The sequence below is a fragment of the Pan paniscus genome, chromosome 5 (genome assembly GCF_029289425.2).
Source record: "Pan paniscus chromosome 5, NHGRI_mPanPan1-v2.0_pri, whole genome shotgun sequence".
Taxonomy (NCBI): domain Eukaryota; kingdom Metazoa; phylum Chordata; class Mammalia; order Primates; family Hominidae; genus Pan; species Pan paniscus.
In genome coordinates, this window is record NC_073254.2 from 107,985,223 (window position 1) to 108,000,932 (window position 15,710).

A 15,710-nucleotide genomic window follows, 5' to 3' on the forward strand; every position below is an offset into this window, starting at 1 on the left:
TTAAGTGGCTGCAGGGAAGCACCTTGGATTCAAATCCAAGGTCTTCACCTGAAACCTAAGCAGATTTGGAAAGAACTTAATTGTTCTTAAGAGGAAAGGAGCTAGTGTTTTTTGAGCTCTTCCAAATGGGCCTGGCCTTCCACAGATGTCATCTCATTTAATTCCGCACAGCATCCCTATGAAGTAAATTACAATAATAATAGCTAACATCCTTTACACGCTTAGTATGTGCCTGGCACAGCACACTAAGTGCTCATTTTGCATTGCCTCTTCCTAACAGCCCTTTCTAATTGAGGAAACAGATTTGAAGATGGGGGTAATTTACTCAAGGAATTTAAATCCAAATATGTTTGGATCCAGGAGCTGGAATTGACATCCAAATATGTTTGATCCAAAGCCTAGACTTTCTGGTATACCATGATGCTTCCTCAGTGAGTGTAAAAACCAATGGAGATGGATAGAGAGCCAGGTTATGTGTCAGTTTGTGACAAGTTGTAGCTGGTGGGTAAGCTGAGTACCTGCCCTTTACTTGGATAGGCCACGCCTTTTTCTAAATGCCTCACAATGAAGTCAAGGTTATGGTCAAAAGAAGTTTTTAAGGTGAGGATTTCCATGACTTATGCAGGAGCAAGAACAAGGAGTGGAAATATAGCCAGGCCCCATCCCTATGTTACCATCTAATGGTAAATAACCAAACACACAAAAACAAAAGACTCCAGACCCCCAAGTCTTTGAGCAGTAGTGAAAGGAATCTCAGGAGAATATGGGAAGGCTTGATCGGATGGTACTTTGGAAACTGTTATTTCATTCAGCATCCCACACTGCCTCTGGGCTTCATGACGGCCACTTAAAGAGGAGACAATTCTGCTTTGTAACTGTCACCAAATGTGAGGACAGGAGGGCTTCCTGGAGAATGTCTTTCTCTTGAACTCGAAGGTGGATCTGCTCTCCCCATAGCCTCCACAGGCTACTGCAGCAGTATTTCCTCCCCCAAGGGGAGGAAAGGTCAAAGAAGCCAAAAACGGGGGGGATCAGTAGCTATAGCAACGCAGTCCTCTTCCCCACACCATAGATGCCTGTGGGATTAAGAAAAACTTTCATCACTGGATTTTCTTGGCTTCTGACGATCCAGGATGTGGTTGTGGTGTGTCTGAGTGTGATTATTTTGAAATTTGAGGTTTAGAACCAGTTACCACCAAGAATGCTCAGTGGGTGGCATTGCCTGTGCTCTTTGAGACATAAATGGGAGATGTGAGCTCAGAAAGAAGCTTTTGTATCTAAAATGTATTTTTATGATTAAATTATAATTTTTATAAATGAACCTTAGTATCGTTAAGCTATATTATCTCATGGCTTTCAGCCAGAATTTTGTGATGCGCTATTAAACAAAAAGCAACCCATACATGAAGTCTATAAAATGAACTTGCTAAATTCTGAGCTTCAAACAACTTTCTTCTCTTCAAAATGCCCCAATCTTCATGCTATACTTTTAATTTATGATAAAGACTTTATTATCTTTTATGGTGGAAAAAAGAGAGTGGCATATGAGTTAAGACTTCTGGTTATCTGAGCTTCAAGTCAAGTTAATTCCCCAAACTTCCAGCTGTACCTGATACCCTGTCTGCTACATGAGGCACAAAACTACAACTGCCCCTTAAGGAATTTAAATGTAAGGAGTTTCAACAACTCCTGAGGAGAGACAGCATAAGAAGAGGACGTAAAAACCATATCCCATTTCAAAGTGAATTTTCAAAACCCAAAACACTCTAAAACACATCCTGAAACCAGGTAAGAAAATAAAGTTTCAATTCAGAAATAATTAAGATTGAAAATAAACTTGTCCTGGTTAAAGCAAATGACTGGGTTGGCAGAGGAGGGGAATGAGCAGCTGTCCAGCTGTTACAGGTGTTTAGGAAAATGCGACACAGTAGGACTATGCCCTTGAAGCTGGGCTAGACTCTAGGTTCTTAAGTAGAGTGTCTCCTGTGGCATAATTTTTTGATTAGGGTTCAAAAATGGAGCAAAAATTTATTTTGGAGGACAAAAGAAAAACCCGCCTCTAGAATTATCCACGTGGTAAAATGTCAGATATGATGGACAAGAACAGGAATTTTCTGTTTTGCCACTTTCAGAGTTAATTTTCTTCTTCTTTTGAAATCAGGAGGAATTACAAAAACCTTTTATATCAGATTTGCAAATACCAATAAATTGCCCACCCCTACTTCTGTCTTTATCAGCTTGCCCTTTTGACAGGCAGCACACGGTAAAATGAATAAATTCAGCACATTTTCCTGTTCACCAAGCATAAATTATTACTAACTGTGGTGAGAGGCTATTTGAAAAGCTGTTTTATTTGAGAGAGGAGCCTTCTTTTATCTACAGATGATTCTGTTTGAAATCAAAGTAGATATTGTCTTATCTTTGCGACCTCAGGAAACTGAACTATGATGACATATTTCCATTCTAAAGAGGGCAATGAGAGGATGCAGGCATAAGCTGAATAAACTTGACTAATCTATTCCTGTTCTTGGTTCAGATTCCCAGTCTTTGAAATACTAGGAGAATTACCATAGCATTAGTATGTGATACGACACCATTGCATGTTATCTGGATTGTGTTATAACTGGCAGGCTTCAGCTCTGGGTGGAGGGATTGGACTTAGGGGTGAACTCAGAAATCCCTTACAAGTGAAATGCATTATGTGTCTCTCATACCATGGCCCTTTAGTAATGGGCTGTTGCTCTGTAATTTTTGCTGGTCTTTCAGCTTTCATGCATTAAGTCATGATTTCCGTCAAAGAAGCTCTATGATTCTCACACCTGAAAGGGTTGTAGCAATTTGATGAAGTATCAGTTTGAAGTAACACTGACAAAAATGTATATCTATCAAATGATTATAGCTTTTATTCAATGACAAACAGCATGGAAATTCATAAATAGTTTTTATGCAGTAGCACATTTATTCAGTCCTCATTTCATTTGATGCCTGTCTTCTGCCTAGTGCTTTCAACATAATAAATTGGGCGTTGAACCATGAAGCTGGCATTTAGCATTAACATGTCATATTGTACCGCTTACCATTTTGCTATTTCCTTGATTGATTTTTCTTTCTATTTATTTTTTATTTCAGAAGAGTGCAATGATTTCAGGATCAATGATTTCTGAAAGTGAACATTTTTAATAAAGCAGCTCTGGACTGTGATTCCTAACTATTGGGGCATTGGCATTAGAGAAAAGAGATTGGACATTTTGAACCTTGTGTGGTAAGGCAAAAAATAACACTGAATCGAAGTGTCTTGGCTCTGAGCAGGGCTGACTCATAACCTTGGCTCTCCAATTCAGAAGGAAGCAGTGTTTTGGGGGGACTGAATCACCGGCCCAGGCGGCACGTGCGTGAGGTTGAGCAGTGAGACCAACTGCTCGACAAGCCATGTTGGTTGTTCTCTCAGTGAAGTGAAAAGCATGTGAAAATTGCTCATCCTCACACGTTAGGTCTTAAAATAGCCTGCGCTGTTGATCCATTTATGAGAAATGTGCCACCAGTTTTCTTAGCTCACCTGGGTGAAAGTTCAAATGACCAAAAACCCTGTGTGGTAGAAACACATTTGAAATATAAAACTTTAGGGTCAACTTTGACTGCTCTTCCTTTCCTGCCAGGAAATAATTTCTTCAGTCACCCCATTTTTGCCCCGAATGCCTCTTATGGAAGTGACACCATGACTCTTGTTACCTCTCACCTCATCAATGCCATGGCCATTAAAGGGCATGAAGGGGTTAGGATTCCTCAGTTGCAAGCAACAGAAACCAATTCTAGGTAATAAAATGGAATTACTGGGAGGACACAGAATCAGCAGGAGGATGGACAGTTGGGCTTGCAAATAGGTAGGAACAGGGCACCTCTGGAAGGCCAGGAAGCAGGAAGCATAGCATCTGCTTCACACAGGTTGAGTCTGGCTGGGGCCAGGACAACTGTGGCCATGGATGATGTCTAATCATTCCTTCTGACTTTGCATCATTGGTTTATAGTGTCAAAATGAAACTTTTTGTCCCTGGATGTGTTGAGATGGGAAGAAGGAAAATCTGATTCTATGGTTTACTACACTCCAGGAATTATCATCCCCCTAACACCACACATGATGGAAAGAGGTAATTATCAAAAAGGAAACTGGAGGGGCATTGGGAAGTGACAAAGGATGTTGGGTGACAATTGTCCATGAGAAGACATTTTTCCTCTTCCAACTTTTCATCTCTCCAACTCATTTCAGTTCAATTCAACAAACATTAAGTTTCAACTCTGCACAAGGCATTGTTAGATACTGGGCATGTTGAAAAAGAGGTTGTCTACACTTTGCTGTCAGTCATGTTGCATTTAGTGGGGCCATGCACTCTTATGGCTTTTCATTGAGGAGTGGAGATGAAGGATTGCCACATCTGGCATGCATTCCATCATTGAAGCCTTCAGTAGAGCTGTGAGCCATGTGAAGCCTTTGATCTCTTCTACATTTCTCACCTGCACCTCTCTGGTGTTCTTTTGCCTTCTAAGGCTCACTACTCCCTCTGCTTCCCTTTGTGTCTTAGCCTTACTCTTAGCTACCTGCCAAACAATATCATTAAGATGTTAGGTGAAAGCAGGCATAAGGGATCTTATTGGGGTGCTAGAAATGTTCTAAATATGGATTATGGTGATGGTTACACAACTCAGTAAATTTACTAAAAGGCAGTACATTTTACATTTAAAACAGGTGAAGTTTATGGCATGCAAACTATACCTCAACAAAGTTGTTAAAAAGATGTCAGGTGATGATCGAGGCCAGAAAAGGCACTTGTTTAGTTGGAAAAGGCTTTTAGAAGGGAAAGAGTAAATGAGAGTGGTGGAATGATGGCAGGAGTGTTTGACAAGCCAGCCTAAGGCACTAGTGGTATCAGAGTTGCAGAAAACCAAAGCTCAGGAGCAGCCCAACTAGTGACTGCTTGATTATCTGTCATCACTTTGCTTCAGAAAACTTGGGGCTCAATGGGTGCTCCCAAAGAGTACCCAAATGCTGGTCCATGAGCTGAGACTGGGCACCTCACCCTACAGGTGCTTCCCCAGCAGAGAGCAATTTCCTGGAAGGGAAGATTGTTGTTCTGCGACCTCCCTTTTCCTCCCAATTTCTCCCCCTTCATCTTTGGAAGTTCACCTGATGGAAGTGGATAATATCATACAGTTTGAACTTTATTATTATTTTGTGTTTTTATTTTATTTTTTTCTTGTTGAATCTTATGCAAGTTTGGTATCCTGATCTACAAAGGCAGGAACTCTTTCTATTTCTTTGGCATCTCGCACAGCATCTACAGTTGCATTGGAACCTTAAAAGTATCCTTCTGTTCTCTGCTGGCCTCCCCAGATTTCACTGAGCTGTGATTTGTGGAAGGGGAATATCTTCCCAAATACAAGTGTATTGGAATCAACCTTCCTGACACTTTCTCTAATCTGCCCCCTGCTCCTCCCCTTTGGTGAATGAATGGCTAATGCAAATGGTCAAAGATTGATATGTCTTTTGGAAAATTATGAAAGGATGGGAGTATGTTCCTCAATAGAGAATGGACATATGTCTATCTCTCTAAAAACAAAATAAATAAATAAATAAATAAATAAATAAAGCGGGCTCCGTCTCATTTATCAGTTAAAAGGGCCACCTCCTCCTTGCTTTGTACACCAAAGCAAGCTCTTCCTATACTGATGATACTGATGAGGGGAGACAGGGATTTTCACTTTCTGTTCTAGCTTTTCTAACTACAACTAGGGTGCTACTCAGGTGTCCCCTTTCCCATCAGTCTGTCTGTCCTCAATTTGAGGTAGGAGATATGTAGCCAAACCACATTCTCCAATCTAGCTGTTCCCAGGAAGCCTAAACCTTGGGCAGAGGTGTCTTTAGATAGTTGCTTAGTCTGTTATAAGTCCAATATTTGGATTCTTGTTCAGATGTCTGTTTGGGCATGTCTGCTCTCTTGGCCACAGCAATGGAGAGGAAGGAGAGTGAGTAGAAGTTTGGGAGCCCAAACACTACCTTAAACCCCTAGCATGAGATAAGTCCAACAGTTGGGTTAACCAGATGGTTGTGCAATTTTAGTTAAGATTGCCCTATATCTTAAGTAGTAATGGTTTAGGTGGGCAACAGTGCATTCTATATGTGTGTGTAATAGAGAGTTTTCATCCCCATGGCTATAAGAGAGCAGCAGTGGGGTGAGATTCTCAACTAGGTTACCAAAACTGTAGACCCTAAAGCCTACACTGATTTTAAGAGGACCCTGTTACTTTGTGCAAGACCTGCTAAGAAGCTTCTGAGTTTGGCCGGGCGTGGTGGCTCATGTCTGTAATCCTAGCACTTTGGGAGGGCGAGGTGGGCAGATCTCCTGAGATCAGGAGTTCGAGACCAGCATGGCGAACATAGTGAAACTCCATCTTTACTAAAAATACAAAAAATTAGCTAGGTGTGGTGGCACACACCTATAATCCCAGCTACTCAGGAGGGTGAGGCAGGAGAATCGCTTGAACCTGGGAGGCAGAGGTTGCAGTGAGCTGAGATTGTGCCACTGCATTGCAGCCTGAGTGACAAAGTGATACTCTGCCAAAAAAAAAAAAGAAGAAGAAGCTTCTGAGTTTGTATCCATCTATATTATTTAGCTCCCTCCAAATCCTCTTGGCCAATCTCAGGCATTGTTGTACTCCCACTTATCCTGTGGCAAAGCCTACATTTGCAACATGTTCCACATCCTGGTTTTCCTCCAAAACAGTTGTTAGTGACATGTTACCAGCATAGTGCTGGAAGAAAGTAGACCCTAAGTTAGTTACTATCCTTTTCAGAGGTGAAGGATGCATTTCAGCGTACACCCCCATGCACATAGCTATATCTCAAAACTGGCCTGTCCCAAAGGTCATCCCCGCAACACCGCCACACACCTAATTCTTCAAAATATGGCTGGCACCTCTCTAGCTTAGTGGTTTTGTGTCTCTCACTAATTATTTCCTCTATTGGAAACATTTCCACCTTTCTCCCTTTCTGATGGCAGGCACACTGAGAACTGGGATTGTTCAGAATCCCTGTGAGGGCCTCTTGAACTCTGTGCCTGCCCCCCAACCCAGATGGTTCCATGTGTAAAAGAGATAAAGAGTGGGGACAGAGAGGGGCCCCCACTGTGCCTTTACAGCAGGAAATACATTACTGGGTTTTCTTGGCCTCCTGGCTGAGTGACCTGTTTATTTTTATGAATAAAACTTCATATTCGTTGCAAAAGTATAACAACAACACTGAATAATAGTATACTATAAGACTGTGTTGTCTAAGGATACCAGTGCTCAGCTCAGGCTTCTGTTTTTCTGATATCGAGTAGCAAAATGCACCCTCTCCTTTTTGCCCCCTTCTCCCATGGTAGTGAATGAGCTTTGAAACCTTTTTGATTCTGAATGAGCAGCAGAATGAAAGGGACTTCATTTAAAATGGGGAGGCTGAGCCAGCTTGCTTTCTCTCCAGCTTCCTCCCTGAGCTTAGCAGCCGACCTTTTGGCTCAGCGACGGGCCTGCTGGTTAAATGCAACGACTGAACAATCACTTTACAGGATTTCTACCTTATTAAAAATCGAGTATGGCCACCAGGGATTCCAGCGGAAAGGTAATAAAAGAGCACCTAATAAAAACTTTAAAATGTGTTAAAACACACATGTTCCGCGACTGGTAGGTAGAGCAATCTTTAACCTCCACTAACCCCTGAAGACTAGGATTCAAGAGCCAGAGACGAAAAAATGAAACTGGAGCTACAAAATTGGAATTAGAGGACATTTTCAAACTCTAAACATTATTTTTCCCCCCAAATTGTTTCCTAAATGGTGAACACTCATGCTGACTGTATTGTTTATACCTGATTTACACTTTCTCTATTTCAAAATGTGGGGACTAGTATAAATCTGTACAAAAAGGTAAACATTTGAACATTTGATGACCAAACCATGTTTTCTAATTTTAATTAATGAATTAAGAGTTACATGGAGAAAAATTAGAGTGTCAACTTCTATAACCTTGGATGACATATATCTTATGGCAGGGCAGAGGCACAGTTTATCTGTCACTATCCTCACCTGCTAATAAAGAAAAATATAGAAAATATATTATATTTTCTGAGAACTTGCTGACATTGTCTTTTTGCTATTTTTCTTAGTTTTTTCTTAGGTAATTTCAGAAGGAATTTGGTTTTCAATGTAATGAAACATGTACATGTTCTCCAATGCTGACATGTAAGTGATTTTTCTTCCTGTCATTCGGCTTGTATACATGTTTGCATTTTCCTCTGGAAAAGGAATGCTGGTTTCCATCATAGGGAGAATTGTGAGACTGTGAGTACCATATTTATTAGATTCTGTTTCTGCGTGTGAGTAGAATTAGAAAGAGGGCAATGCAGAGGATAACAAATTACCCTCTCATTGGCTGGTGGTGACTAGCAGCTGCAGCAGAACAGCTAGTAGTCAGATTCCAGAAGCCAAATGTTCCTTATAAGGTGGCAGGATGTGGTGGAGAGAGTCTAGAACTAGCAGGCAGCTGACCCAGCTTGTTCTGCTTCTTCTGCTAACAACTTGTTTAGCTTTAGACAAGACATGGCACACCTTTCTCCCTCAGCCTTGAGGGATATTTCATCTGCGAAATGGGTGCATATGTGTGTGTGGAGGGTGGGAGGTGGGTAGATAATCTCTAAGCTCTGAGCTTTCACACTCTGATTATTTCATTATAGAATCAGAACAATTTGAAAGGCCCTCTTAGGACTTGCTATTTCATTGCTTTGCGTTATAGCAATTCTGTACCAAAAGCACGCAGGATAAAGGCAACCTGGTCTAAATCAATGATAAAATGATAACTCATTTAGGAAGTGCTTTCTCTGTGGGCTTCTAACAAATGTAACTAGGAGAAAGATCTTCAATCTTTTCTGCCCAGAGGTTGGGGAAGAGGATGCCCCTTGCTGAAAAAAATAGATTGTGCCCCTATAAATTATGCTCTAATAAAGGCAAGGGGCTATGTGGGGTTTTACTCACCATTGTACTCTGAATGCCTAGCAAGGTGCCTATAGGCAGTGAATGAATATCTGTTGAATGAATGAATAAAGGAAACATTCAGCAAGGTCTATGTGTGACTAAGGATTTTAAAGAGATATCTGATTTTTAATGGGGCAATTTCTCATGCCAGGAAAGCTCAATGGACACAATTTATAAGTGGGGGTAAGGCTTAGGGAAGGACAGATAAAGGAAAGAAATTAGACTGCTTTGAACAATAATATGGTTCTGCTTTTATTGTGAGTTAAGACTGAGTTAGGAAAATATTTCTCTTATTCACCATTGGTTTAGATCGTTACAACTTTCTGAGAATGCTGGACAACAGGGATAGGTGTGTCTTCAGCTTACCTCTTAAAGATGACTAAATCAAGAGCCTACATCCATCTAGTGTTCCACTGCAGGACTTAAGTGCCAAAACCAGAACACACCCCTTGGGACATGGAGTTGATAGGGACAAGAGGCAGAGAAATTCTGGGCAGGAAAGGGCGGGGTCCCTGGTGAGGGCCCCACCCTCAAGCCTGGAACCATGGCCCAAAGCGAGAATTTTACTCCCCATTTTCTCACTCAAATGTTGCCTTTTCCAAAACCACCCCTGGCCCTCCCTGCCCTGCTCCTGTACCCACAAAAACCCCAGGCTCCACTGGCAGAGAACAGAGAAGGGGAGAGAGGAGAAGCAGCTGAAAGTCAGAGAATGCGGTTTAATGTGGAGAAAAGCAGCTTGACTTCAGAGGAACGGCTTGACAGCATTGCTTCAGAAGATCACCTTCCTGCTCCATCCCCCTTTCAGCTCCCCTTCCTGCTGAGAGCCACTTTCACTGGCAACAAAATCCTCTGCATTTACCACCCTTCAGTTCATTTGTGCGACCTCATTTTTCCTGGATGCCAAACAAGAGCTTAAGTTCCATAGGTTCAGACGCTAAAGGCCGTCACACTGACCCTCTGCCCTCACTGGTGGAGAGCAACTGCCTTATGCAAAAAGGCAGAAGGCCCACTGAGCTGTTTAACACTTAAGCTGTCTGCAGATGGCAAAGCTAAAAGAGCACTGTAACACACGCCCTCTGGGGCTTTGGGGGTTGTAGATACTACCCCCCAGATGCTGCTGTGGGCCCATACGGAGTTTTGCTCCTGCCAGCACCCAAAAGCACTTGCTCTGACTCCTGCACCCACTTACCTGCGTGCTCTCCCTCCTGCAAGGGATTGAGAGCTACAGGCTAAGTAAGGCCCACGAAGGGGTCAGGGAAAATTTCCTGCCTCAGAGTGCCAGGCCATTGTGATCTATTATCCTCAAGGCCTCTGGTTCTTATTCCAGACTGAGCATCTCAGACCTAGGAATTGTGCTGCTGCAGAGGAGGTAGATACCATAAGTAGAGAGGGGTTTCTCAAAAGGTAGTCAGAGAGGAGTGCAGGTTAGAAGGAGGTTGGTTGCTCTTGAAGACATGAGGACATGGGACCAAAGTTAGGATCTGAGATTTTCTGAGATGACCTTTATGAAGGATTTAACTTCTGGGGTATTTTTCTTTTGGAATATAAAAAATTTACATTTAGTGCAAGGCTTAAAAACCTTCTTTCCTTTCTGTTGAAACTTCCCTTAATTATTTTAACCTTTCAGGAGATTCGGATAGTCTCACTTCTCTTGCCTTTTTAGGCACTTAAAAGAACTAGAAAAGAATATAAAAGGGTGTTTTATTTTAGACAGACCTGCCATACTTACTTTTTTGTGTGTGTGTGTATCAAGGAAACAGAATCCTACAAACTAAACTTTGGTACCCAGGAAGGTCCTGGGAAGCCAAATAAATGCAGCTGAGTCACTGTGCCCAAAGACCACCTAGGTCGGCTGTCATTAGGATAATACTTTTTCAAAATGATTGTCTATAAATGGGGCTCGCCAAATTTTTGAGCATTTAACATTTTCATCATGTAATCAATAGCAGAGATGTGGAAAAAGCAGCTTGGCTTTGTCAAGGACCATGTTAGCTCAAGTAGTTTGTATTACGGTAGGACCATTATTATTTGCCCAGACAACTTTGAATGCTTCTTTGCCATAATTGGTTAGTCAATTGGACAAGAATGATCAGCAACAAAGGCAGCACAGAAATATAAAGATCACACATTTGTTCTCATTTCCAGAGGAAATATTTTGGAAGACAGATTTTCTGGAGTGTCTTTTTTTTTCCTGGTCTCTAACTTCGTTACCTAGTCCTGAATTCTATGATTGCTGTTGCTTACCCATAGATCATGATGATTTGGAAATGAGAAGCTGCCAGTCTAGAAAGCTCTGCTTTTGCCTGGTAAGCTAAAGACCACAGGATGCTGGACACTTTAAAGTGCCATTCAGGCAGGAAAATAAAAGTTAAGTCAGGCCTGGACACTAACAGCTGCTTTTTCAATCTGCAAAACTATTCTTCTATAATTACTGAAGCCAGAAGTTGCTTAAACTGGAAAAAAATGTAAACTGTTTCTTCATTTTTATTGTTGTTATTATTAAGATAGCTTTTTATTCTTTTAGAAGACAATACAGCCACATCTCAATAGCTTAATTTGAATAATTTTTTTAAAGAGATGAATTACCACATTTTGTTTATAATTATAAGGACCAATGGCTGCTTCAGGCCTCTGTAAAGCCAAGAGTCCGTTTGCTGAGAAATAGAAAACAGAAAACTAAGCTAATTTGCCTGGAGAACTTCCATGGGCTAATGGTTTGAGAGAGGTTTTATCTCTCTAACGAGTGTAATATTAAAATTAGGTGGGTTCAAGAGGTTTTATTTTTGTAATATTTGAACTAAATATATGTAGACATCTGCAAATGCCAATCATATGACTTATGTGGGCACAATGAATTGTTTGTGCTCACACATATGCTGACAGCATTTGTTTTATGCACCTGCTTCTTCTCCAGTTCCAGTTTGGTTCGATCTTTTGATTCTGTTTTAATGTGCAGGCGTTTGCTGAAGTGTAACCACTTACAGAGCATCTGGGCTCATATGGGTTTTCAAACTGAATCCACATTTTAACAGTTTCTCACCTCTCTATCTGGGTTAGAAAAAACCGACATCATCGTAACCAATGTTAATCATTCTTTCACATTCCAAAGTGCTGACATTTGCTTCTTGGTTATAATCCTCAATTTGGAGTTTGGCTCCTTGCTTTGTCTCAGGTTCCCATGGGCCTTACAATAATGCTTATCATTTGCATAGCACTTTTAAAGCCCCTTTCAATTGTTAATTAATTAATTCATAAGATGTCCTTTCACAATCTCCACTTAATGCATAAATAAGCAAACTGGGCCAAACAGAGGTTAAATGACTAGGGCAGAACCATATGTGGATATGGCTAGTCCTTTCATTTATGTTTTTTAAATTTCCAGAAAGGAAGACACATTTTAATTCCAGGGCTCACCAAAATTTGCAACTTCAACATCGCACTACAGGGTCAGTTCATGAACTGGGGCAATCTGGGGAAATACTTGCTTTGGTATAGTGTTAGGTGTTCAAGTGGAAATGAGAAGTCCTGGGTGACTTCCTAAGATCATGGAACCCTCTCTGATCTACAGGCTCAGGCCAAGCCTTAGAATAGGATGAGCTCTCCAACCTTGTTTTAAGGATAAGCTATTTTTTGATGTTTTCTGAAATGTAAGAATGATTGCCCTGGAATGTCATATTGCTCTGGATAGTAGAAATAAAAAACATAAAATAGGAAAGGCTTTTCTTACTAAATGCCCGAGAAAAGTGTGCTTTTTCTGGTCCTTGTCACACTTGGGATCTACTGGGCACCTTTAGCATCTGGTGTACTGCCAGACTTCAGTAAAGACCTGCTTAATTGGCTGTTACCCTGAGTTCAGAACAGCATCTAAGCTGGGAAGAACAGCTTCTGCTCTAGAGAAAGAATGAAGAAAAGATGGAAAACAGCTGGTTGAGAAGGTGTCTATCTGAGGGGAATAGGCGGGGGAGAAGAGGCAAGCCACCAGAGAGTAGTGATTACTTCTGAGATGGTCACTAGGTTTCCTGTACCCAAGTGCCATAAAAGCAATTAAATGGGATATTATCTCAGTTTCCTAGGGCTACTATAACAAATTACCACAAACGGGGGGTTTCAAACAGCAGAAACTTATTCTTTCACAGTTCTGGAGGCAAGAAGTCCAAATTCAGCAGGGTTGGTTCTCTTTGGAGGCTCAGAGGGAGAATTCATTCCATGCCATTCTCCAAGCATCTCATGGGTGCCGGCCACCACTGGTGTTCCTTGGCTTGCACCTGTGTAACTGTAGTCTCTGCCTCCATCTTCTCGTGGCCACCTTCTCCCCGCATCTCTGTGTCTCAAATGTCCCTCTGCTTTCTCTTTCAAAGACATCAATCATTGGGTTTAGAACTCCCACTAAATCTAGGATGATCTCATCTCTCTTAACCTTAATTATATTTGCAAAGACCTTATTTTCAAATAAAGTCTTACTCACAGGTACCAGAGATTAGGACTTGGATATATCCTTTTGGACACACAATTCAACCCACTACAGATATCATTCTTCCAACCTCAGGTCTGAGGAGAAGCTGAAATAGTGACTGGGCAGTGCAAACTTGGGTTTCCAGATGGAGATGGCCAGCAAGTGTTTCTGGAGTCAGAGCTGACAAATGCATCCTTCCACCTCTCTTCATCCAGCTCGATGCTCAGCTAGAGGGAGGAGTTGCTCTGCAGCCCCACCGTATCTGGTGTCTGTGGGAGAAAGTCTGCTTTCTGGATGGCAGAGACGACCTTCATGCCATGCACACCAGCAGGCAGACACTTCCCCTTCCTCCTGGCCCTGATCCTAATGATGATTCCTTAGGCATCTGGAAGAGAAGGGTAGCTCTATAATTCCTGGGTTCATGAACATTGTAAATGGGAGATTTCTCTGCTCACGGTAACACATGGGAGACAAGTCTGGGTACTCTAGCACTGTCTTTGTGCTGACCTGATCCTCCCGTTCTCTCCCCAAACACCCCAAATTTTCTCTTCGGGGATCTCCACAATCTTCTCATCACCCAAGTTAGTAACTTGATGCATCATCGTGGATTTTCCCTCTGTCTCACCTGTTACATTGAATCAGCCCCTGGATCATATTGATTCTCCAACTTTCCATTTCCTAATCCAGCCTTTCCTTTTCTTCCTGATCACCTCTTTTCTCTTTCAGCCCACCGTCACCATCTCTTGAACTACTAACCTTAGCTGCTTTTCTGGTTTGTGTTCCTCCAGTTAATTCTTCCTTCCAATCTTATCTGCTACTCTGCTGTGATATTGATGCTTCTACCAATTTTTAGGTACTCTCTTACTTTAAATCTTCCACTGGCCTCCATGGCCGATAACACCCAAACTCTCTAGCAGGCCACAAATTTCTTCATGATCTGATTCCTGACAGATGCAACTGGGCTGCTGGATCAGCTGTCAGTGGTGCAGACATGACTTCTGCTAAAACAACCTCTGGGTGCCACAATCCTGAGGTGGGTGCTCTGGTACACAGCAGAGCTCTCCACCCAGCCCAGTGCTTAACCAAATCCACACACCAAGATGCCTCCAACCAATCAGCAATACTCAAGAGAGTTTGCTTTTTAAATACAGGGTGTGGTCTCTTGGCTTTAAAAAACCTATCTTGTTTCTTCTTCTCCTGAAACCTCTTTTCCCAGAGCCTAGACTCTGTGCTGGATTGAGTTTCCTGCTTGGCAGTAAAAATCTTTTCCCCGAGTATTCAGTCATTGGCTCTGTAATATTTGCTTTAAACCAAAAATCTCTATTTATCTCTAAAGCCTCATATTTCCCCCATTTCCCCTAAAGTTCCCTGTGTTCTAACCATTCAAAACTTCTTAGAATTCTGTGAACAGTTGGCCAGGTGTGGTGGCTCACGCCTGTAATCCCAGCACTTTGGGAGGCCGAGGTTGGTAGATCACCTGAGGTCAGGAGTTGGAGACCAGTCTGATCAATATGATGAAACCCTGTCTCTACTAAAATACAAAAATTAGCCAGGCATGGTGGCATGCACCTGTAATTCCAGCTTCTTGGGAGGCTGAAACAGGAGAATCCCTTGAACCCGGGAAGGGGAGGTTGCAGTGAGCCAAGATCATGCCATTGCACTCCAGCCTGGGCAACAAGAGCAAAACTTCATCTAAGAAAAAAAAAAAAATTCCCTGAACAGCCATGCTTTCATTCCTCCATGCACTGTTCATGATGTTTCCTCTTCTGAGAACACCAAATACCCTGTGCACACCTGACTATCCTTCCAGCTTAAGTGTTAGGTCTGCTGATTCTCTTAGGCCTGGGAGCTCTTTTTTTGGCATTCCCATAGCAATCTAGTAAATGATAATAGATCTTAGCACACATATCCAACCCCAAAATGGAGCTTTTAAAACTGTGGGTCAACATCCCATTAGTGGGTGGTGAAGTCAATTTAAAAAGTAAAATAGAACATAAAGTATCAGAGTATATTGCCTATAGTAAGGGTCTGGTATGTGAACTTTTGCTGCTGCTGGTGTTGCTGCTGGGTGGTGTGTGTGTGTGTATTGGGGGGGGGTTGTTACTATGGGTGATGGGCACTAGACCGTGAGATACTTTAGTGCCAGGATCTTGCCTCAATCATCTTTGTATGCCTGGGGCTCAGCCCAGCGTTGGCAC

The 15,710-nt window shown here is 42.0% G+C and overlaps 1 long non-coding RNA gene across 1 annotated transcript in view; it reads left to right on the plus strand.

The window, feature by feature from the left end:
- The window catches only part of LOC130541602 (uncharacterized), a 128,582-nt gene extending 122,781 nt beyond the window's left edge, over nucleotides 1-5,801 (plus strand). Inside the window, exons 3-5 of the long non-coding RNA XR_008955683.2 lie at nucleotides 3,130-3,262; nucleotides 4,026-4,145; nucleotides 4,999-5,801. This is a non-coding gene — a long non-coding RNA (uncharacterized LOC130541602). The remainder of the gene's footprint in view (nucleotides 1-3,129; nucleotides 3,263-4,025; nucleotides 4,146-4,998) is intronic.
- The last annotated feature ends 9,909 nt before the right edge of the window (nucleotides 5,802-15,710 follow it).